Raw genomic sequence first — 24,119 nt, forward strand, 5'->3', positions numbered from 1 at the left:
TTCCACATCAGTTTCAATGTCCCTCTCTCTACCTCCAAGGGGGAGTCCTCATGCCGACACCTCCCACAGTTGTTGGGCTCTGAGGGGTTCCCCAGTAAACTATTATAGGTAACCCCCTAAACAGCCAAGAGAGGCAAAAATTAAAATGAATGAGAAACTTTGCCAACTTCTAGGGGATATCACACCTACACTTTTCTACTGTAAATTTATAGGACAACAGATCTCTCAGAGTGAAAATGTTTTCATAGTGAGTGTAATAAAATAGAGAGAGAATTTTTATCTCAACCAGTTCAAATAACTGGAGTCTTTTACCAAAAAAAGGCATTCATTTTCGATGTGTGATACAGATTACCATGATTATTATTATAAAGATTCAGATATTTATAACTAAACCTCTCTCTAAATTACCTCACTAACCACTAAAGCCTGGGGCCATACAAGGCCTCACAGCAGCAGTAGATGACCTAGTTGCCCAGGGACTAATCATTTCCTGAACTAATTCTTGGGATATGCCCATCTTGCCAAACCCAAATAAATGAGCATGGAAATTTGTCTAGGATTTAAGAGCTATTAAAAATAATCATTCCTTATTTTCCCTTCTTTAAAAAAATTAATTGTTGTTCAAGTACAGTTTTCTGCCTTTTACCCCCATCCCAGCCCACCCCCCAGCCCTCCCCACCTCCCTCCTGTTTCCACCCCCCCTTGTTATTGTCCATGTGTCCTTTATGCTTGTTCCTGCAAACCCTTCACTCTTTTCTTCTGAAATTCCCTCCCCTCTCCCCTGTGGTCACTGTCAACCTGTTCCAATTTCAGTGTCTTTGGCTATATTTTGCTTGTTTGTTTGTTTTTTAATTCGTCCAAATTCAAACACCTTTGTCACGTGACCTGCTAGATACACAATGGTGCGCTGTTGTAGACCCTCGTCCAGTTCAGCCATTTCAGCATTCTTGTACCCCCAACAACTGATATCTGTTTGCCTTTACTAGCAACAATCAACAATGAACCTGGCCCGTTATGTCTCAAGAATTTTCTGTGGCCTCCTCTTATTTCTCTCAAGTACTTCGAGATTTAAGCACCCTCTAGCTCCCCAGGAAATCCACTTTTTCACAGTATGTAAATGACATCCTCTGTGTTCAGTTACCAAAGAGGAGTCCATATAAGGTTTCACTTATTTGCTGCAACAATGGGCTGAAACAGGACACAAACTCTCTGAGGAAAAATTACAATTATCTTTAGATACTCTTCGTTACCTAGGTCATGATGTAAGTACTGAAGGAATTCAGCCGTCTCCAAAAAGAATTAAGTTAAATCACACATTTCTTAAACCCAACTAAGTGATAGCCTTGTGGATTTCCAGGCTTCGCTGGTTATTTCAGACTGTAGATGGAGTCCTAATTTTTTCTGTTGACTTCCCCATTCTATGAATTCGCTAAAGTTTCAGTAAACATAGGCCTGTTTCCTATGATAGCATACAGTTTGATCCAGTTATTTGTGCCTGTCCCAGCTGTCTTAAGGTTACCACTGAAACTGCAAAGTTAGTGGAAGCCTCGGCCGAGCTAATCCTGGAAAATGACGTTTAATTGCAAATTTCACACACTGTCCAAAGTCTTCTTAACTTTCAATGGACTCAACATCTCTCTGCAAGCAGACTAACTACCTGAGACCCTTTTGGTTTTGTGACCTAATCTACATCTTAAATGTTGTAACATCTTTAATCCTGCTATGTTACTGTCACTGTCCAATGACAGTGAGCACCATAGCTGGGAGTTAGGAAGTTCTACTCTGTAACACGGTATCCTGATGTATGAGAAGACACCCCTTTAGCTAGTCCTAATCTAATCCTGTTCATTGATGTGTCATATTGTAGCAATGGAAAAGGCAATGTTCAAGCTGGTTATGCTATTCTACTCAACACAACCTATTTGAAAGGGGGAACATGTCACAAGATAAATCTGCTCAACAAACAGAAATTCCTACCCTTATCTGAGCATACCAGTTATCAAAAAGACAGACTAACTATTTATACTGAGAGCTGATATGCATTTGGAATCATCCATGATTTGGGACTATTATGGGGGGGAAAAAGACTTTTTCCGAAATCCTCTGGAATCCCAATAAAAAACGAGCAATGAGCAAAGTATCTTTTTACTGTTATTCTTTTACCTTCTGAAACTGCTTTTATCAGAATGGAAGCTCACACCTGAGTTTCAGGCAAATGCTCTTGTGACTTTCATGCAAAGGCAGCAGCAACAGAATCTGCAAAATTGTGGCACATGTGAACAAAGTACATTCTGCTCTGCAAAAAGATGACCCCTTATCACCAAACATCTGCCGTCTTGATGTTCTAGTAATATGACAGTAGCCTGCTCCTTAACCAGAGAAATTAAGTCGTAATACAATGGCTATAAACTAAACAGTCAGGACTATGGGAAACCAAGAAGACTACTTGGTTCTTTCCAGCTCCCTGTCAAACTGATTTTTTTTCATGTTGGCATTTCTTCGTCCGTCCTAGTGCATTTAAGTAACTTAAATTATGAACAGACATTGATGTGAAAACATACAAAATTGCGAAAACACTCTACCAACAACATCTGATCTACCGAGCCTGTAACTGTGGGAGAACTGTGTTTCTAAGGGCTCGGACCTCCTTCCTCTGGACCTTTCCAAAACCTGCAACTACACTTCATTCAACTGACCCTGGGTTATACATATGTTTTTATAATTATATGCAAGTTTTCTAAATGGGTGAAAACCATCTCCTGCCACAAGGCTGATGCCCTCACGTGGCAAATAAATGGGTAGGCAATGTATTTCCCATATGGCATATACCTTTTAACTTGTAGTGATTAAGGCAGTCACTTCAATGACAAAGTATACAAGTCTTAAATAAAACGTTCCATCTTTTTGGAGTTATCATTGTCCTTATCACCATCAGTCATCAGGCAAGGCAGAGAAAATTAATAAGACCCTCTCACTTAAAATCTCTAAACTTGCTGAGACTATTAAACTTCCCTGGCTTAATGAATTGCCTTTTGTCTTGCAACTATTTTTCAGAACCTCCCTTTGGAAATATAAACTCACTCCACATGAGACTATCATCAGTAAACCTGCTATCTGTTGATTCCTTATTATTTCATACTACTATGGCCATGTGCTCTAAATCTTTAATGTCTTATGTTTACGCCTATCATCAACAGGTTAAAGATACCCATTCCAGCAATCCTGTTGATTGTAGTCTAGAACCTGGTGACTGATGTTCTAGAAGGACCATCAGAGAAAGACAGCCCTTTAAAACTACTGAAAGGAAGCTTACCAAGTACTCCTGACTACTCTCACTGGTATAAAACTATGTACTGGATATATATCTTATAGCCAAAGAATGATCTACCTGACATCTGGTCCACACAGATCCCAGAGACCTGTAAATCAGGCTGACAAGGAAGAAGAATAGGTGAAACTGATGTAGACTGCTTCCACCCAAGATGCCAAATCACGACTTTGTACTTTAACTAAATATAAAATCTTTTCATATTTTTTTCTTTCTTTTACTCTAGCACTGGCTGGAAAGATAATACTCGAGAGCGATAAGGTCCCTATTTCCCAGGTCATTCCTAAGGAGGTACATGTGTGGGGGGTAATCTTTTAGTCTCAGAAGGTGTCACCAAAAATTCTAACTTGTCCATTCATAGTGCCACCTCAATGGAAGTGTTTATGCTCAATATAATTGATCTTTGTTGATAGTTGTTATTATTCTCTTAGGAACTACCAATGTCTAAATGGCTTATGTATGATAAGGCAAAGCCTCTTAGATTATCTAAATGTGCCCCTAACTATTCACAAACAAATTGAGATGCTCATTGGTCAGCTTCCCTGAATTTACATTGTCAAGTTAGAAAGAATCTATCAGAGGGTTTTTCATGATTCAGAATTTGCTTCCTTTGGTTGGTCCCTACTTCCCTGATTAGGAGTTAATACAAATGAGGAACTTCTCTTTAGCTCCTGAAAATAGTGCAGAATCAGCTGTTAAAGCATCAGCTGCCCAACAAAAATTCTGAGATTTTTCTGACCAAAGTTGTTCTTGACAGTAGGATAACCCTTAATTCACTTGAAACTCAGTTACACTAGATCACTGAGCAAGCCACTTGGATTCAAAATGTGATTCCCTCAGCAGGATCTTTCTTTGAGTTATTTGGTTTTGATTGGTTTGGATCTTGGAGACCACAGCAAATTCAGTCTGAAATAATAATTGTCATCCTGAAGCCATGAACCAAAACCTCATGAATAGCACAGAGAATCAACAAAAGTTTCAAGAACTACAGATCTGAAGCTGAGAGTGGTGTTACTGTCTTAAATTTACATCTCTTAGTCAAACTAGAGTCTGATCAAAAGGAGGAGATTGTGAAAGGGAAAAGCACAGGCCCAAAATGTAGTCACTTGTTCCAAAGCTGATAACACCCATTTTAGACTTAATACTGACCAAACTGCAGTCTTCTCTAGGAATGTAATATTAACCTGTCAGTTTGACATTTTCTGGGCATTGCCAATGAGGTAATCTGTCATGTGTGTTATTTTATCTCCCAAGTGAAGCTGAGGCAATCTGCCTGATAAGAGAATCCCCTTCCTCAACTCCCCTAAGTGCAGGTAGCTTTATCTGAAACAATAATTTTATTTTTTATTATATCATTTTATTGTTATTCTATTACACCTGTCCTAAGTTCCCCCCCTTTGCCCTCCTCTGCCCATCCCACCCACGCCCCAGCTCCCACAGTCAATTCCCACACTGCTGTCAATGGGTCACTCATACATGTTCTTTGTCTAGTCCCTTCCCCTTCTTTCCACCATTGTCCCCCTCACTCATCTCCTCTGGTCACTTTCAGTCTGTTCCATGTTTCTAGTCCTATAGATCTATTTTGTTTGTTAGTTGATTTTGTTTCTCATATAGGTGAGATCATATGGTATTTGTCTTTCATCAATTTGCTTATGTCACTTAGCATAATATTCTCCAGTTCCACCCATGCTGTCAAAAGACGTTCTTTTTTAATTTCTGCTGTGTAGGATTCCATTACAATTTAATGGAATAATATTTATATTTACCATTAAATATAATAATTAAATCATTATAAATGAAATAATAATTTATAATGATTAAAACAATCATTTAAAATAATTTATTAAAACATTTATAAATTAAAAATTATTATATTTAATAATTAACTATAATGCAGCACATGCCTTGGCTGGTGTGACTCAGTGGATTGAGCACCGGCCTGAGAACCAAAGAGTCGCTGGTTCAATTCCTAGTCAGGGCACATGCCTGGGTTGTGGCCAGGTCCCCAGTGGGGAGCATGTGAGAAGCATCCGTACATCCAATGTTTCTTTCCCTCTCTTCCTCCTTCCCCTCTCTCTAAAATTAAATAAATAAAGTCAAAAAACAAATAAAAAATAAAAGTAAAAAGAAGGCAACACTTGGCAAATTTGCACGGCATCCTTGCCCAGGGGCCCATGCTAACCTCTGTTTCACTCCAATTTTAGTACAGGTGCTGCCAGAGCGAGCACTTTACTTCTACCTTTTAATAACATTTTTGTCCTACTCAGTTTCTACCTATGAAAATGATTCTTTAAAATATTTATTTATTTATTTTTTGAAAGATGGGAAGAAAGGGAAAGAGAAAAGGAGAGAAATGTCGGTGTGTGAGACATGCATTGACCAGTTGACCTGGCCAGCTACCCAGGCACGTGCCCCACCTGCGAATCAAACCTGTGACCTTTCTGTTTGCATGCCAATGCTCAACCCAATGAGCCACACCAGCCGGGGCTGAAAACCTTTTACATTGTATAGATCCTTGGGGCTATTCTCAATTTGCTAATGGGATGCTGCTCAATTTGTGAATTGGTCAAATTTACTCAATTGAATTTTTTGTTCTTAAGCAGAGTGTTAAAGAGGTAGAGAAAAGATATAGTCATTCAGGTGAGTTCATAATTTTTAGTTGTTTAATGTAAGAAAAGAAAAATAATTTCAAAAGTAAATGTCTTAATAAAAGCACAAAAAATGTCAAACAGAGAAATAAATTTACTTTTCTTGTTACTTACACCTTCTTTCTCATCAAACCAGGGAATGTGACAGGAATTTTTTAGATAAACAACTCTTGTTTTCAAATTCAAATTGTCTCTTTAGGACTATGTAGTGTAAAAAAAGTAATACTATAAAAATTATGGTAATACAGCAACTACTCCACTCTCACTTTATTAAAGAATAAATACGAGATCAAAGTTTCTGGGTTTTTTTTGTTGTTGTTGTTGTTTTAAGATTTTATTTATTTCTTTTGTTTAAAGATTTTATTTATGTATCTTTAGAGGGGAAGGGAAGGGAAGAGGGAGAGAAATATCAATGTATGGTTGCCTCTCGTGTGTCCCCTGCTGGGAACTAGCCTGCAACCCAGGCATGTGCCCTGGCTGGGAATCGAACCGCGATACTCTGGTCCACAGGCCCACGCTCAATCCACTGAGCTACACCAGCCCGAGCTTATCTACTTCTTTTTAGAGAGGGGGGAAGGCAGGGAGAAAGAGAGGGAGAGAAACTTGGATGTGAGTTTACCACGTCCGTGGTTTAAGGTCCTCAACTGGGGACCTGGCCTGTAAGCCAGGCATGTGCCCTGACTGGGAATGGAACTGGCGATCCTTTAGTTCATAAGATGGCACTCAACCCACTGAGTCACACTATCAGGGTTGTTTGTTTTTTTTAATAATTGGATTTGTATTATAATTGTTAAAAGTAAAACCACATCTATGTATAAATGTTAGCTTTTTTAAAGTGAAATTGATATTTCTAATAATATAACATACATTTAAAATAATGTAATATTTCTGAAAGAAATAATTTCTAGCATATTTGTCATGCTTTACTATGGACCTTTGACTTACTATTATGTCTTCTATGTATTAAAATTTAAATACAGTAACTGCAAAACTCACTTAAAGCCACCAGATGTCACTGTTTTAGTCATAACTTCACTATTGAAATGATTTCTAACAAAATTATGACACAGATGATTGCATTAGAATCCCATCAAAGGAGACTGTAAGTAATATTCAGATACATAGGGCAGGAAAAATCCTCTTAGAAATCATGTTTATATGGTCATCTCAACTTTAATAACTGTGTAAACAGGGGTCCCATATTGTTTAGTGTTTTTTGTCTTGAGAACAATATATAATAATTCTCACAGTGAATAATTTAAAACACTTGAAGCCAAAAATATTGGGGTTGGGAAACAATCTTAAAAACTGTCTGATGCAACCCATTTTTTCAGAGTAGAAATGAATAAAAGGAAAATAAAGGGAAGATGGGAGGGGATGGGAGGAGAGAGAGAGAGGGAAAATAAATTTTTTCTAAAAGTGAAGAAATGCGCTAACAAAAATATTTGGCCCATCAAAGATAATAATCTCGATGATATATTCAGTATTTTTCATATAATATAAAAATGTCCCTTACTAGAAAATCACTTTTTTTAAAATATTTTATTTATTTATCTTTAGAGGGGAAGGGAAGGAGAGAAGAAGGAAACATCAATGTATGGTTGCTTCTCATACATCCCCTGCAGAGAACTGGCCCCTGCCGGAAACTGGCCTGCAACCCAAGCATGTGCCCTGACTGGGAATCGAACCACGTTAGTCTGGTTCGCACGCTCACGCTCAATCCACTGAGCTACACCAGCCAGGGCAGAAAATCACTTTTTATTTGAGCCCTATAACATGTTTGATGAGAAAGGAAGAAAAAGACAAATAAATATATATACTTGAATATACTTTTTGCCACATAACAATATAAATGACTCTTTTCTCACATCATTAATATGGTCAAACCATCAATAATCCAGCCTCTAATTAATGACTGCCTTATTTTATCAACTAGCTAGACTTTCAAGGGCCACCATTATTCTGGGAATTTAGTGTTTGTGAAGACTTGAGCACAACTTCTCACACTTTTGTGTATCACCCACTTGCTCTGAAGCCGCTAGGCATTTGAAACAATGGGATCCCTGAACTCCTGACCTCTTCTGCTTTCACAGCTATCTATGGAGACATTGTTGCCTTGTCCCGAGCTCACTGAATCTTGTTTGAATACCCAACTTTTTCCTCCATTTCCTTTTTGTTTGCATTTGTCTGCAAACTTCCATGCCTGGATCAATCCATTGTTCACATTCCTTATCTATACCTGAGCTACTCAAGATACTGGAGAAAATCGGGCAAATTTGTAGACTGGCTCACGACAAATCTGTGGCCTGTGATTAGAGCTGCACCATCAAAGCAGTGTGGTGATATTGCTATGGTGTCTGAGTAATTTGCATCTCCTCCTACCCAAAGGAAAGTTTAAAACTGCCCACGTGGATGAATCTCCTGTATCTCTCTCTCTAAAAAGAAAACAGTTTAAGCCAAATAATTAAAATTAAAACATTTAAATAATTTAAAAAATTAAAATATCTCTAAAATTAAATAATATTTATTTTTTTCTGAAACTGTGCCATATTGATTATCTGCGTAAGCAGAAGAGAATGAAAATTTCCAGGCAGATAAATTCTGGATAAAGCATTATGACAACTAATGATAACTTTGACAACGTACATAATATCACTGTAACACAACTGACATTACTTAAAATATATGGCCTTGCTCTGAATAAAATTTAGGTGGCAGGACAAATGACAGTAACACTAGACAAAATGGCTACGGTCAAGAAAAGAAATAAATAAAAATAAGTAAGTTCAAGGTAATTTGAAAATAAAATCACCAAGACACATGAAGAAAATTTAAATTTTAAAAACAACAACACTTAACTTTTTAAAAAGTTGAAGTTATTCTAAAAATGTAAATAACAGATAACTCCCCAAATAACTAAAAAATAAGTTTTACAGTTAAAATGTTCAAAGAGATCTTAAAAATAAGTACCATTTACATAGAGAAGCAAACAGTTTTGAAACAGAAACAGACAGGTATGCATAAAGGTCACTTGCTATTTGTTACTTTGTGTAAAAAAAGACCTGAAACTCAGTGACACAGAACATTTATTATGCTCACAAATTCCGTGGGTCAGGAATCTGAACAAAGCAGAGAAGAAAGTCTCCTTTCTATTCCACTTGGTGTCAGCTGCAGCAGCTGAAACACTGGGGACTGGAAATGTCTAGAAGCCTTGCTCGCTCACAGGTCTTGACTCTAAGCTGGGAAGACTGGAATACCTGGGGTTCTTCAAGTGTCTTCGTCTCTGTGTTCTCTTCAGATGGCCTTGTCAAAGGAAAACATCCAAACTTGTAGAAGACTTTCAGTTGAGTCCAAAGGGATGACGATGGCTGTTAAAAATTATGTATTCCCTTGAGGGTGGTTATGCCATTGAGGGGTATTGAAAAGAGAGCTACTTCTGCATGTCAATGGTGTTGAACTAGAAGCACAAAGAAAACAGACAGGGCTTGCTTAAAAACGTATTTCTCAAGAAGTTATAGGCCTGAAGTATGACTACCCACCAGGACATTAACTAGCCAGTTAGGAATTTATGATTGGATTACATGGTGAGGTAACTTTCGGTCACTGGACTTACACACACCCACTTTTCCATCCACTCTAGGAACTCCTGACCTACAAAGGGAAAAACAAATTGTACACAGTAGTCTCTGTCCATAGCACTTCTGAAATTCAACCAAGCTTTTTGTGTCTTTTACCTTCTTGAGTAGGGCTCAGTCCTAATGCCTGGGAATGATTCTACATGGCTTTTAGCTTGTCCTGACTAGTCTAGGTTCTGGGTCCTGCTTTTTAAATAATCCATCATTTCCTATTAAAATATCCTCTGTTTTCATATAGGTTGTTTCTTCAACCAGCTTCACATCCATAGAATTTGGGGGTCAAAAACTTTCTTGTCATTTTGCACTATGTCTGTCCCTTAAGTCCAAATTGATATTATTTCTTTTAAAACTGTGTGGGCTCCATATAAATCTATATCACTATAAAAAAGAACATGCAGATTTTTCTGAGATAAACCCTTCTTTTACCTTGGGCTTCCTATAAAGTTGCTGAGAGACAACACTCTTGAGATTACTATAAGCCATATTGCGTAATGAAGACAATCTAATCTTGGGTAATTGACTCAGTTAGTTGGAATGTTATCCCATATGCCAAAAGGCTACAGGTTCAATCCCTGGTCAGGGCAAATACCTAGGTTGGGGGTTTGATTCCCGCTTGGGGTGCATACAGGAGGCAACTGATGAATACTTTTTCTTTCATTTAGATCTTTCTCTCTCTCCTCTCTCTCTCTCTCTCCTTCTCTCTCTCTCTCTCTCTCTCTCTCTCTCTCTCTCTTCCTCTGTCTCAAAAAACATCAACAAACATATCTTTGGTTGAGTACTTTTTTTTTAAAGAAGAGGATCTATGAAGCACCTTTACAATCCTTCCACATACGTCTGTTCAACTGGGCAATTGGCTGAAGCATCACCTTGTATCTCTCTCGGGTTTTAGCAATCACTCTTGTAGTTGCACACCTGATTTGACATTTGCTCTGAAGTCCCTTCTTCATGCGTGAATCCTGGGGAGGCTGGGAATGAAAAGGCACCTCTGGTTTCATTGCATTTGGCAACTCTTCCCTTAGCTTTTCTCCTCTCACATTTTACTATACAATTCCATGAACTAGGCAGTAACTTTAACACTCTGCCAAAGAATTTCCATAGCTAAACCATTTAGTGTGTGACTTTATTGTAATGCTCAGGAACGTGTTGCAAAATAGCTCACCATAACAAACTAGGACACCTTTTCTGGCCTCTAAAACCATTTTTCTCATATCCTCTTTCACCTCCATTGACAGTCCATAGGCACATCAGGTTTCCGTTAACAGTCTCTTCAATTCCTCCACCCCGTGCCCAATTTCCACCTGTCCCCTTGATCCTGTAGCCATTGTCACATGTTTAGGATCCTATCAAAGCAACACCCAAAATTTCTTGTGAAGTTTCTTGCTACAACATTCCAATACAGTTACTATGGTTGCATAACACATTACTCAAAAACTCTGCTGTACTAAAACAACCAATATTTATTATATTACAGATTAAGGGGGGTCAGGAATTTGGAAAAGATATAGGAGAGAAAGTTTAGTTCTATTCCACTCAGCATTGGGAAAGATGGTTCAAAAGCTGGGAGCTTGAATCATTTGAAGACTTGCTAAATCACACGGTTGGTGCCTGTGCTATAAAGATTTGGATAGCTAAAGCCTGGAGCAGCTGGAGTCATCCTGGGCATTGTTTTTATCTTTACATGGTTTCTATACATGGCTTTCTGAGGATGATGTTGATATAGCCAGACAGAAAGGAGAGGCGGAGGTGGAGAGAGAGAGGAAAGGAGGGACATTAGCAGTGTCTCCTTTTACAACAGAGACTCGGTGTCATGGAGCATCATCTCATTCACATGAGATGTAAGTGTGTTGTAAGTGAGTAACTAAGTCTGGCTGAATTTAAAAGAAAACAGTAAGACTCTACCCTTTGTGAGAGGAGTGTCAAAGAATTTGTGGCATGTTTTAAAAAGCATTACACACAGATATGCAAATAAATTATTAGAAACCTTAAGGATGTTTTAGAAACCTGAAGAAACTTGGCCAAAGAGAAAACATTATCTGGAAAATGCTAGCAAGAAATTGTCCCAGAGAGCAGTGCATAGAAGTAAAGTAATGGAAAACATGACTGAATATGAAGGAAAAAAGAAAGAATTAACAGAATTTCAATGCATGCTTTATAGGAGTTTTAGGAAGAGAGGATAGAGAGAATGGCAGTGTAATTATTTGAAGATATAATAATTAAAAATTTATCTGAATTGATGAAGATATGAGTCTAGATAGAAAACTCAAAGGTACCTAAGAGATATAGAAATATGAATCTTTTTTCATTGTTATTCTATTACAATACTTAAAGATGAATAAGACTTCAGAGTATCAATACTAAAGAGAAAATGTTAAAACTACCTAAAAGAAACCAAAATGATATTTAAAGGAGTGAAATTAGGCTAATTACAGAATAATCATAGAATAATAGCAAAATAAGACATTCCAGACATAAGAAGACAATGGAATAATGTCTTCAAAGTTTTAAGGGAAATCATATCACTACAAATTCTATATTCTGACAAATGTCTTATTCAAAGCAAATATTTTCAGATATTAAAAAAGCTATCAAAGTGTATAACTCACAAGACCATGATGAGGTGATTAGTATAGAATATATATTATATATAGTGTAGAATAAATATATAGAATATATATTCTATATTCTATGGGATATAGACTATATCCTATATAGAATCCTATATTCTATATACCTTATATAGAATATACATAGAACATATTATATATATAGAATATATATGTATTCTACAGTGTAAAATATATTTATTGACAAGAAAGATGGAAGCGGAAAGAGGAAGTGAGAAGCAAGAAACAATGCATGATAATGCATTAAATGAAAGATGGTATATCTGTTCAAGGAATATAGAAATATATTTTGTGTTTAAAAAGTAGAAATTACCACTTCATACAACAATAACAATATCATAGAATGGGAATTTTATAAAACAAGATGTATTAAAAAGTACATAAATAGCTTTGTGTAGAGAAAGTGAAGAAAACAATCAGAATAAAAATAAAGGAGATGTGCAAATAAAGACTACAAAAGCAAAAAAGAGAAAGGAGATGGAACCAGTAAAAATGTGTAATGAGCCCTGGCTGGCTGTCTCAGATGGTTGGAGTGTTGTCCTGTACACCAAAAGATTGTGGGTTCTATCCTTGATCAGGGCACAAATTCAGGTTGTGGGTTCAATCTCTGATCAGGGGGCATACAGAAGGTAACTCACCATTGTTTCTCCTTTTCCTTTCCTCTTTTTCTAAAATCAATAAACATATCCTCAGGTGAGAATTCAAAAAAGTACGTGATAAAAAATATAAATGATAGTTAATGAATTTAGTAATGATCATAATAAAATAAATTTGTTACTTTGCCTATTAAAATAGATATTAGTAAATCCTATTTACTAATAGGAAAAAGGAGAAAGACCCAGCTATCTCTGGCTTATCTCAAGCATAAGTAACGAACATGACACATACCATTAAAAAGTAAATTAATGTAAATAACAGACCAGGAAAATACTGTGGGAAGAAGAATATCGGCTCTCCAAAGAGTCCACATCCAAATCCTCAGAGCATGTAAATATGTTAGGTTGCATGGAAAATAAGGAAAAAATGTTGCGGATGGAATTAAAGTTACTAATAAGATTACCTTAAATAAGGAGGCAAACCTGCATTGTTAGGTAGGCTCATATATAACCACGAGGATCTTCAAATGGAAAGAGGGAAGGAGAGGAGGCTCAGGCAAAGAGAGGCAGGGTGAGGAAGGTAAGACTGGCTGTTGCTGATTTTGAAGATGGAGAAATGGCTCCAGGAGTTGAGGGACATGGGAAACCTTTAAAATCAGGAGAAGGCATGCAAAGAAATTCTGTCCTAGGGTTTCCAGAAAGGAACACAGCCTTGTCAATATTGTGATTCGAGTCCAGTGAGATTCATTTCAGCAAGACTTTCAGATCCGTAGGATAGTAAGTTTGTGTTGTTTTAAGCCATTCAGTTTTTGGTAATTTGATACAACAGCAGCAGGTAACTAATACAAATACTAATATAAATGCATATTGTAGTGGTAATAATATATAATTTCATGATACAAAGAGATATAATCGAAAGGAGAAGTTAACACAAATAATGCAAGTACACCATTCACTTCAAGTCAACATGTACAAAGGGATGAAATAATTCATTAGAATGTAGAAAAATAATTTTTACACATATACATGTACAGTGTATGCATATATAAATGTATGCTGTAGTAATGCAAGAAGGGGCCTTGCAGCAAATAAATAGAAAATGTATATATTCTTTCAAAACTTAAACATTTACACAATCATGGCTGTATACTCAATCACAAGATAAATGATCATCTACAGAAAACCCTTTTAACCTCAATGCAATTTAGTTAAGAGACCCCAATAAAAGAAATTTAAGAACATGTGTTTGAATGTTATAAATACTTTTTCTAATCTTAAAATCAAAGGAAAATAAAAATGTTTTAAAATGAAAAACAATAATGTATACATCAAGCTCTACAGAATGCAAGAAATGTATGCTCAGGGCACATTTTATATTAACTTATTAGATCACAAGGTCTAAAAATGTTATGCATTCAATTAAAAATGTAAAGAAGTTCAAGTATGAAGACAGTATTATAAGGTCATTTTTTTCTTTCAGGAAATATTTCTAAAACTGTAAGAATGAAAAATATTTATATAAGACCTATAAATCTAAGAAATGATTGGTTTAAAAAATCACACCAAAAGTATATTGCGATAGAGCAGACTAAACTGTGACCAAAATTTTTGACTTAAAAAAATTAAGTAAAGGGTGGAAATGGGAGGGAGGGGAAAGCACGAGGGGGTGGGATGGGCTGGGAGTAATAGAAAACTGTACTTGAGAAATAATTAAATAAATTTAAAAAATTAAGTAAACTGTTATCTTAAAAAAACCAAGGAGGGGGAACTAGAAATTCAAGATCTCATATAGGAAGTGGTGAGACAAGAGATGACATCAGAGCATGCAGAGGTAGCATTAGAACAAATGGCTGAGTGACAGAGAGAGGTACACGAGTCTTCAGCTTGAGTGGTGAGCAATATACAATGAAACTGATTGGGCAGAAATGGAAGATAATGCAGACAGGCAGGGGAAATCCAGGATCCCAACCATTAAAGTCCACTGCATTCCCACCCTGCACCTCAGAGAAGTAAGAAAGACATAAATCCAGAGAATACTCTCAAAGAAATAAAAGACAAAACCAGCATACAAAACGCAATGGACTCATATGAAATTGTGTACTCTCAGATACAGCCAAGTAAAATGATTAAATTACAAAATATAGAAAAGCATATGGACAACCACACCGAATAATTAAAAGGGACAACCAGACCGAATAATTGAAAGAGAAAGGCATATGACTAGATTCAGGCGTTGTAACAGTGGCATTGTTCTGCAACCTGAGAATGGTATACACAACCAAACAAGTATGTAAAGGTAGGAGACAGAAATGTTAGGAGAGTTGAAATGTAAGAGTCCAAAGGACATTTTAGTGGGCACCTCTGTCTAAAAAAAGCTACCAAAAACAATCGGACCTGAGCATTCAGTTGGGCAAAAGACCAAACAAATTTAGGGTTATATAGTAGAATGTAAAATTATAAGCTACATACATAGAAAACTCTAGCAAAGCAATCAAAATACAATAACATATGATAATTCATTAAGTAAATTATGCAGATACACAAAAGGCATTATATAATAGCTATATAATAAGGCATATATAATAGTTATATAATGCCTTTTGTGTATCTGCATAATTTACTTAGTGAATATACTCATATATATATATACTATACATACATTATTGCTTTTGATTTTGTGGTATGCAGCTAACTTATTAAATACATATGACATATCATATATTATATATAATACACAATTAGGAAAACCAACAAACATATACAATTGGAAGGAAACACACATTTTAAAATTAAAACAGAAGTTAATATGCCTAAGAAGAAAGATAAGCTTGACCTAAAGTATTCGAGGTCTATATGAAAAAGAAAAATTGTGGTTACAGCTGAAAGCCACTAAGGAAGATTTGAAAAACTAGAAAGGCAAATAAGACATTTACATAGAAAAAACAAAATGGTAACATCAAGATAGACCTAAAAATATAGTGAAAACTTGGAAAAAGGATGGGCTATTGAAAGATTCTGGTGCATCTGAATTTCTGTATGAAAAACATAAATTAAAATTAAATACAGTTTAGAAAATACTGGTGTGGAAATATACTTTGAAGTTAAGAAAAATTATTGGATAACGTGTGTAAAATCTCGGTAGGGAATTTTAAAATATATTGCTAAATCTGAAATCTATATATGTTCTATAAAAAGAAGGACATAATTAATAAAGTTCAGAAATTTACAAAGGAAAAATCCAAGAAGATATTAACTGTGTATAATCTATAATATTCATATCTAGCAGGAAATCAGTCATGGAATTCAGGTTACATTTTAACCTCAACTGCTTGCTCTCTGGATATCTCAGCTATGCATCATTTCTTTCCATAGCAATTAGGATACTACCTCATATCTGAATATATAACCGCTTTCCTCAGAGATATAAGCTAACCAAAATTCACCATGAAAAGCAATGGAATAATCTACAGTGACAGAAATGCTCTATATTTGTGCTAACCAGTATAGTAGGCACTAGCAACACACACCTATTGAGCACTTAAAATATGGCTAGATAGAATGAGTAACGGAATTATAATTTTAGTTAATTTAAATTTAAATAGCCACCAGTGACTATTTATTTATTTATTTAATATAAATATTTTATTTTTATTTTTAGAGAGAGGGGAAGGGAAGGAGAAAGAGTGGGAGAGAAACATCAATGTGTGGTTGCCTCTCATGTGTCCCTTACTGGGGACCTGGCCTGCAACCCAGGCATGTGCCTTGACTGGGAAACCAACCAGCGACCCTTTGCTTCAATCCACGGAGCTACACCAGCCAGGGCTAAATAGCCACTAGTGGCTATTTAAATGTGTCACATTTAAATGTGACTAGTGGCAACTATGCTGGATAGTACAGATATGGGACACTGTCAAAAATCAGACACCGGTTACTAAAGCTCTTACAAGACAATTATCATGTTTCTTTTGCACACATCCATAAGGAAATTTAAAATTCTCTGTATTTTATTTACTTATATTATCTATGAATCAAGAATATATAATATTAACACCTGTTCTCTTTGGTAGCATGTGTTCATATTATCATATATATACATATATCATTACATATACATATCATACATATATATACATATATCATTATCATATTATCATATATCATATATCATTATCATAAATTTAAGTATTTTTAATTTTAAAATATTTTTTAATGAATAATATTGTGTGAGCTGACACTGTTGCCAAGTTTTTGTTTTGTTTTGTTTTGTTTTGTTTGTTTGAATTCCCTTGACTTCCAAAGCACCACAATGTCCTTCTCTTACTCTTCTTCACCAGGGATCCAATTGAAGCCTTCTTCACTGAGGGTTTTCTCCAGTCACCAATTACGTTCTGATGGTCTTCAGATTTGATTTCGGTTTCTTTTTAATCTTTATGAGTTCATTTGAGCAAAACTGATGACAATTGCCGGGAAGCAAAATCTCAACACATTGAGAAAATGTTCTGGGAAATGGCAGTTTTACTACTTACTTTTTACATCAGAATCAAAGGGGAAGACATAAAATCCGGTGGTGACAGATGAGGAAGGTGGGACCAAATGGAGTAGGGAAATTTCTGGGACTGGATAAAAATGAAACAAATAGACATACTTCACCTCAGATTTCTGCTCATGCACATGTTATCTTTTTAAAAAATTAAAGAAGATTTTATAACCCTCAACTCTTGTTTTTATTAATATGGCTCCAAAGTTTCTATCTCTTTTTTAATGTTTCTAAGCTCTGAATCTGTCCAACTGACAATTAAAATTTCCACAAGGGCTCTCCAGCACTATTTCTCCTCCTTGTTATATCATTTCAGTGCATGACATAATCATCCATCAGGAACCAGAAAATTTAGAACCATCCTGAAAACCCTTCTTACTCATTCTTTGACAGTTAATGAACAAGACCTGTCAGATGTGTATGCCCACATAGCTCTCTTAGATTTCAGTTTGACTTTTTTCCCATGGATCTTTGAACTTCTTGAGAGTTCAACTCTTCCTTGCCCCTAATGCTTGGCAGCGGACGTATGTACAATAATGGTTCTTTAATTAAAAGTTATGGGACTTGAGCCCTGGCTGGTGTAGCTCAGTGGATTGAGCGCAGGACTGCGAACCACACGATCGCAGTTCTATTCCCAGTCAGGGCACATGCCTGGGTTGCAGGCCAGTTCCCAGCAGGGTACTCATGAGAGGCAACCATACATTGATATTTCTCTCCTTCTCTCCTTCTCTTCCCCTCTAAAGATAAATAAATAAAATCTTTAAAAAAGTTATGGGATTTGAAAATCATTAGGTAAAAGAAGAGGTTTGCTTTTATAAGCTGAATTAGATAGTATAATATCATGAAAATGTATTTAAAGAAATCCATTGGACCAATTATGTAGTTAGCAATATCGATTCAATTTCATTTAAATGTTATTTCCTCTCTCCACCCTACCTTCAATGTGACAACCGTTTATTTTTCAGATTGTGGGATGGATCATGTTCATTTGTTTACTTGTTTTTAGTCACAGATGTGATAACTTTTGAAGTGACAAGCACCTCACAGTTGCAGTCACCTTCTTGTGGTCCCCTATTAAATGGAACCACAGCCTTTGTCAACATTTTTGCTCTGTATTTCATAGCCTTTCTTTACTTCAGAATATTTTCATTATGACAATGTGTTGATTTTTATTAAATAAACAAATTATTTTTTACCTTTCAAACAGTTACTTGAAATGGACAAGTGTGCCTTTTGTAAGGCGTTTGGATAGGCAGTCTTTCCTGATAATAAGGTAACTTCCTTAGATAACACTCAGAGGGTCTTTGCAGCTCCTTGACGCTAAGGTTGAAAACTGACTCAGCATAAGGCTAATGTCTTTTGCACATACATCAAAAATATATTTCAACACTTATCATAGGTTCCTGAGCTCTTTGAAATCTATCCCCTGTACCTCTTCTGTTTAATTTTTAACTTTATCTCCACTGACAGAATTTGGCCTCACTAAACAGTATTTGCAATCCTGTTCTTCCAACTGTGGTTTCAGACCTCACAGGCAGAATAACTGTGTCAAATATTCCCTAACTAAAGCCCAGGCATTTCACCTCGAATTGTGAATTAATAAAATAAAAATAACATGTTTTTGACAATGAAGTGAATAAATTCTGAATCGCCACATGTTCATAGAGATGCAGAAAGAGGTTCACATTATTTTGTAAGGCAGATGATTTTATTATTTTCAGAACAATTCTTTTTAAGCAGTGAAATGTAATCTGCAAAATGAATATGCTGGAAACAATTATTTTTTCTGACTCCAATAGATGATCAAGCAAGCAATCAGGAAAACATATTTTATTCTTTTCCTAAAAATATGACTGAATTAAAAGTGCCTATGTATGAGTTAAGTACAGGAAGCAGGAGGGACTTTATAAATCCTGAGCAACTGTTGATTGGTAAGGATGCATTTTGGGGTCCTATGCCATGATTCACCCACTATCTGACACTCTGTGATTGTGCACTTTGAAAAATCCCTTTGAACCTTGGTTTTCTCACCTAAATAATGGGACACTTGGCATACCTACTGTTCATTTTTCACAGGTTGCCGACAATGTAAAGTAATAGAACATTAATGAAAATATTTTAACTAGGAAACAGAATGGCATAGTGAAAAAAGAGTAAGTACTCTGGGCTCATGCCTCTTGGTTTCACAAACTGGCTCAACCATCACACTCAGGGTGATCTAGGCAAGTGACATAAGCTCCCTAGGAGTCAAGCTCATTGTATGTAAATGCACTTACCTCAAAGTGCTATTGATGCCATTGATTATGATGTTTCATATTATGTATTTGGTCTGAAGTCTGGTAAGCACTCTGGGGCGAGGCATTAATGTGAAGGCAATCTGTGCGTGAGAGCTTCACCAGCCCTGGCCTGGTAGGGCAGTGAGCCAAGCACAGGAGTCCTTCCAATTGTTGTACCCCTTTTATGATGTTGGAACATCTGTGTGTTGACCAACTTTGCATACAATATTTTCTTGTGTTAGAGTCATTTAGCCTGAGACTCAAGTTTGGGTATCTATGTATGAGAAAACTGTTCGAGGTTTTTCATATTTAGTTTGGGTTCCTTGGGATCCTTTCCTAAGAAGGAGCCCCAGAGAGGGTCCATCCTAGCTTAATGAAGTTTTATTTCAAGTTTTGAAGCCCCAAACCCCAGCTAATAATAATTATTGTCTCGTTCAATCATTTTGTCTTGTTCAGATAGTATATCGACCATTCTCAAGTACAATATAGAAGGAGGTTCTGCAGTGGAGCTTGTATATTCCTAAGTGCTCTAGGCAGAGGCACTATAATATTTTCACTTAAAAATCACTCATTATTTGGGGGGTTCTAAAATCTCTTTAACTCCCATGTACATTTCTCTCTACTGAAACTCTCTCTTTTTTTTCCTTCTAAAGTGATTGTTTTCTGGTCAATTAGTATTTCACTTTCATTATTCAAATTGAATGAAACTTCATACATGAAACAATTTTGAACACTGTACTTCTAATATAGTTTTTATATTAGGTTCCAGGGATAAGCCTACCTAATAACATTTCCCTCATGATCCCTTAATTAAAGAACCCAGAATTTATTTAGGAAGGCAATAACCCTGCCCAAAAGTTGGCATTTCCCAGCCCTGCTTGCAGCACGTAGCCTGTAACTGCCTTCTGACAAAGGAGATCTAAGCAGAAATGCGTAGCAATGACACTCATTTGCAAACAACAACTAAGCTTCCTGAGTTATCAGTGAATGTGGGAAAACCTCAAAAGATTGTAGTCAATCTTCGTATGAGAAAACTGTTAGAGCTTCTTCATATTTAGTTTGGGCTCCTTGGGCTCCTTGCCTAAGAAGGTATGGTGAAACAGAGAAGTAGAAGAGGCTTGGTTTGCACAAAACCGCTAGATCACCTCCCACTCCAGGCTGCTTGCTGTGAGAGAGAAATAAATGACTTTTTTATACAGAGGGTGGGGCAAAAGTAGGATTACTGTTACTCATATGTAAAGTAATACAATAACTAATAAATAATATAAGAATAAATCCTGTTTTGCATGACCACATCTGTAAACCTACTTTGGCTTCACCCTGAATATTGCCAGTGTGATACCGGGTACAACAGTAACAATAGCTCAACTAAAACAGTTTCCTTGTTTCACTGTATGTCCACATCCTGTATTTCCAAAGTGACACATCTCTCATTAGAGAAACTCCATACGGTGGAGGCTTTGAGTTTTGAAGGGTCATTAGTACTCAAATTTCTCAAATCCACTATAATTAATTTATTATTTAGATTGAGGCAAGATAGTAAAAAGCTAGGACAATTCCTGAGCCATAGAATAGGGAAACTGAAACAAAAAAAACAAACAAACAAGGCACTACAACCAGCTGGTAAATGACAAGAACTTATCTACCCTAACCAAGGACACTTGAAATTGAATGGCTTGTACTTCTCCCTAACCAAGGAATACATAGCCTAAATCTTTCTGGCCTATGAAATAAAGAACAAAGACCCAAATAATCTTATTCATGCCAAGGACAAATGAAGTCAGGGGAAAAAATTAAAACTTCATTAAATTCTCAGCAGACCCAAGACAAAAGTAAAGCAGTATAACAGACCAAAGAATATTCCAAAATCCCCTATGTGCTCATTTTGATGCATTGGCATATTAAAAATACAACTAGAAAACTAATGAATGTTCTGCTAAAACCCTTCCCTAAAATTCTCACCCATGGAAAGAAGATGAAAATCCCTCAGAAGAAAGACACAGCACGAGCTCACTCTAGACCATGCTATGCATGCCCCTTTCCAGCTATGGACATTTTATTTCCTCCTAAACTCTAAGGGTCTCAAGGAGACTTGTAGCCAGGGGAGCAGTGCACAGCAGCAACTCAACTCAAGCATACCCCCCGACCTTGGCTCCAGGGCTCCCTTTTCCTCTCAGTTACCAGGTAAGCTAACAGCAGAATATGGCCTTGGCTCACTCCTTTCCTTAACTTTGCCTAGGGAGCCTGCAGAATACTGTCCAAGCTTGCTCCTCTCACTTCTTCTACCCTAAGACTTTCCTCTAAGTCTTTTCTTTGTTTCACCGTACAGCCTTAAGGAATGTGTTCTCAAAATCACCTGGACTTATGTTGTGAAATCTTTCCTAAATGAAGTCAAGAACCCACACACCACAGGCAGGTCTGATGCGGACCTGCTCCTGGCCAGTGCCCGTCTGGTAGCAAGATAATTTCCTATTCTGTGAATTTAGTTTACATTTCATTCTTGGCAGTAGGTACTAAAGGGAGACAATAACTAGACTTATTCTCTCCTGTTTGCCTTCTGTTACTGTCAACATCACAGAAATGACTATTCCTCCTCCTGTGAAATTGGTTCTTTGCTCCAACATTTTATGAGTACTCCCAGAACCAGCCTCATATACCATCTTGGGAGTAGGCAAAATTCTTGGACATCTATTTGTGGAGTGTGGGGTGTGAGAGGAACCAATCCAGCTACTTGTATTTTAATAAGCACCCCCAAAAGTGATTCAGAGGTGCACTCACATCTGTACACTCAAGTGCCTAGCCAACACAATAATTACTTCATATTTTTATATAAATATATTGCTACTTAATATTTCCTGTACTTTAATTCTACTCGGTGTCATAAAAATCCTACAACCTGACTATCTCTCAGGAGTCTTTCTAATCCTGGTCAAACGCCATCCAGCCACTTGCCTCTATGTTTTCTGGTGGGATGTGATTCTGAGATTTCCCCTCTGGTCATCCTTCATACTTCAAATTTCCTTCACTTGTCTCCTGTGATGATTCCTTTATTTCCTGAAACTTAATTTCATTGGAATACAAAATAAAGTACCTTCTTGAAAAATAATATATGCCATGTAATTTTTTGAAATCTTGAATTTTTGAAAATATCTAATAATACTTAGCATTTTATGATTATTTAACCAACTACAAAATTCTAAGTTAGATATATATTCCAGGAGAATTTTGAAAATGTCATGCTCTATTTTCTGTTACAAAGGAATGATTCTTTCAAAAGACCTTCTGTTATTTTCATTCTTATATTTTGTATGTAGCCTTTCTCCTTTCACATTTTTTGATATTTTTCTCTTTTTAATTTTCTCTGTTCTCTTGCCCCTCCACAAACATCTATTACCTTGAGGTTGACTTCTTTGATTGGGTTTTTGAAGTTTCTGCTCATATTGTTCATGTCTGTCATTGTTATATTTTTTAAAATTTTTAATTAATTAATTTATTACCATCTGGGAGATTAATTTTTCTAAAATTCCAGTACTCATACTGAATTTTTGGGTACACACTCAGCTGTTTCCACTAATGTTTCCATACATTCTCTCTTTGAATACTCCAAATTATAATGCCTCTAATTTGTGGAGATTTTTCTAAATCTTTTTGTGAAAAGTAATGTGTTTTTTTTTTTGTTTTTTGATGTTCCATGTATTTTCTCCTGATATTTGATTTATGATTTTATTTTCCATGTGCAATGTCTCTTATAAATGTGACTGATTTTATTTTTTTTATATTTAATAAAAGATCACTGAAATGAAACCTGATTCTTTGTTTCATGGGTGGGGGTGGTTAACTTCTTGTCTTCATCATGTGTTAGTGAGTCACAAATATGACGTCTTAATGGAAAGTTGCTAAACATCAGTTCCCGGTTATTAATTTTTCCACCAAAAATATCCTAATCTCCAGTCTTACAACCTGAATTATGGGATCCGAAAAGGTGAAATCAGCTGTTGTTTGGTCTAACCATTCAGTATGAAGATTTTGAATTAGTCCCATTGTTCTCACTTCAGTTGTGTCTGATGTTCCAAATTGTAGATTTCCTCTTATGCATCTCTTATATATAATAAATCTGTGTCAAACACCATTGTGGATGAGGGAAAATTGCCTTTCTAGTAGGGATTATCGACAGAAATTCTGAGAGCCTTATTTGTTCACAAACATATATTTTTTACCAGGTTTTCTCTTTTCAGGACCTCAGATACTGAAAGCTTAGTGGAAATTTTTACAACAGTTTCTGAGCTTGTCTGGATTCTTGGCATTCAAATAAGTTTTTTCAATGCCTTTCTCTTGTAGACAATTAAGTTTTAGCTTCCTCTACTCTGATAAGTTAGCAGGAGTTACCTTCCTTTCATTTTTTTATCCTCCATGTTTTCATTGTTGTTTCTCATCTAATTTTGTCTCCTCTCCTATTTTTTGGTCCATGTTAGTTT

General features: G+C 36.1%; 1 non-coding gene across 1 annotated transcript; it reads right to left on the minus strand.

Moving 5' to 3' along the window:
- Nucleotides 1–5,451: 5,451 nt before the first annotated feature.
- On the minus strand, nucleotides 5,452–5,556 carry LOC119000373 (U6 spliceosomal RNA). Its single transcript, XR_005069305.1, has one exon. It is a non-coding gene; the product is annotated as a U6 spliceosomal RNA (small nuclear RNA).
- Nucleotides 5,557–24,119: the final 18,563 nt, after the last annotated feature.

Source organism: Sturnira hondurensis, unplaced genomic scaffold (genome assembly GCF_014824575.4).
Source record: "Sturnira hondurensis isolate 20B ecotype Veracruz unplaced genomic scaffold, ASM1482457v3 Scaffold0015596, whole genome shotgun sequence".
In the NCBI taxonomy this organism is placed as follows: Eukaryota; Metazoa; Chordata; class Mammalia; order Chiroptera; family Phyllostomidae; genus Sturnira; species Sturnira hondurensis.